Source organism: Aplysia californica, unplaced genomic scaffold (assembly GCF_000002075.1).
Source record: "Aplysia californica isolate F4 #8 unplaced genomic scaffold, AplCal3.0 scaffold00021, whole genome shotgun sequence".
Taxonomy (NCBI): Eukaryota; Metazoa; Mollusca; class Gastropoda; order Aplysiida; family Aplysiidae; genus Aplysia; species Aplysia californica.
Window position 1 is genome coordinate 996030 of NW_004797291.1, and position 2132 is coordinate 998161.

The window sequence follows — 2132 nt, forward strand, 5'->3', positions numbered from 1 at the left end:
ATATATAAAAATACAAGAACAAAACTTGTGAAAATGTAGGGAACCCACAACAGCATAATGTACGTCAATTTAAAAAAAAGTGGAGGCCTCTGAGTGTTCCTGTCAAGGTCAACATCACCTGTGTGTGTGTGGGATACCTGCCAATTGCAAAATGGAGATACTCGACAAAATATCCCACCTCTCCCTCCATGTTCGAATCGGATTTACAACGTTTGCGAGAAAGGCAAATCATATCTTACCATTACACCTCGAACACAGAAAGTGATCTACAGACATTTCACTACCCACGATTATGACCCCTCTTTTTACTGCAGTCTCGTGCACGCGGGCTAAACACTCAGGCACAGACATTAATTGTAACTTCCCCCTTCCAAAAAAACAAACAAATAGATAAAACATACAATACAAAACAAAACAAAACACAAAAAACCAACTGATCGATGGAGCATAATATATTAAATTTATATGAATCATGTCTGACTAAAAAAAAAAGGTATGGAAACGAAAACGATCACCCCCGTGGAGTCGGCTGATATACAAATAATTGCGGCCCTGACTCGCAATAGCGGCCGGCAAATCACACGGAAAAGAAGCAATGGCCCATTCCCTTCAGACGTATATAAATATACCCAATTTTGGGGTCTCATAAAAACAATCATAGAAAACATTCTCTTCAGCTATCGCTCTCACAGAGACAAAGCAATGTACAGGACACGCAAAGCCGAAATGTCCCGAAGAATGATCTTCTTTTCAGCTATATGTGGGTGTTGGGAGTCTGGCAATCAATAACGTACATGGTTCTTTGGTGGTTGTAAAAGACTGATAGTCGCGGAAGGAACTCAGTCTTCTGAGATTTGGCGAGCTCGTTTCCCAGGAAGAAACTCTCCCTATGGGATTTAGAATGTCAGTCTCAGAGCAAGTAATTCCGGTCTGGTCATCAGAAAAGCATTGATCTCAGTCGTCACCAGTTGGAGCGTTTAGCCGTGTTTGTCATGGTCTCCGGTGTGTTTGTTTCCTCTTTTCTCATGCAAGTTGGTTTTTTTTTTCGGGGTGGGGAGAGATAGTCAAATAGACTTGGAATACAATTGTCCTTAGCTGAAACGTGTCTCCACATTTACAAGTTTAAATTTTCTTTGTTGTTCTGTATTCCATCATAAATTACAACTTAAACATCGAAGGGTCCATAGTTTGAAAAATGAAAATATAACATTTATTTATCTTGGACTTGAATCGGCATGGGAGGTAGTCTCTCATCAAGACATCGGCCTCAGACAAAAACTTGCAATAAATTTAGGAAGTAATTACTCCGTGACCCGAACAAAGCCTGTTAAGCATCAACATTTAGTTAAAGAACTTTGAAGACCTGAAAAATGTGAGACCAGTTACCTGAAACTGCTGATGAGTAGTTCTGGAAAGCATGTGGAAGCCTTGCGCGAGAGTGCTTTGGGATGGCGTATTTTTCTACTTTTGTACAATCAGGTATGATTACATTTTGTACTCATCGTATCCTTTATGCTCTTTGAGGCCGCCTAACCCCCATAATTCAGAGTTGATCCCCTGTTTGTAAAGTGTTGAGTATGAGGTAAAGGTAGTTCTGAAAACGCACACAAGGGTTTCTGGGCTAAAGGTACGGACCAATCCTCCCGCACATAATGGCGACAGAATAACGAAGTGTTAAGTCAGAATGTTTACTGGTTGGAAAGAGTCTGGGACTCCCTCTATAATCCCTCTACATTTTATGTAAAAGTTAGAACTCGTATCCGTTTTATTAAATGATATAAAACCATATTAGATTTGTTCTTCATTAAGAGGAAGATGCTATAATATAGTAGTTTGAAGTTCAGATCCAGGAATAACATACATAGAAACAAACTAGAATGAAATATGAGATCTTTGCTACTGTACTCGTATAAAGATATAACTGAAACCTTAAAAAAACAAACAACAACAATGGAAGAGGAAAGGAACACTATGTCGTCCCCCAATCACAAACTTCATTTCTAGACCAATATTTTCCCACAAAACGATACAAACATACATCATACATACAGCCACCCCTCCACACACATTATATAAACACAAACACGCATATCTCCCCCTCCCTTCTTTTATCCCCCTCTCTTTTTACCCCC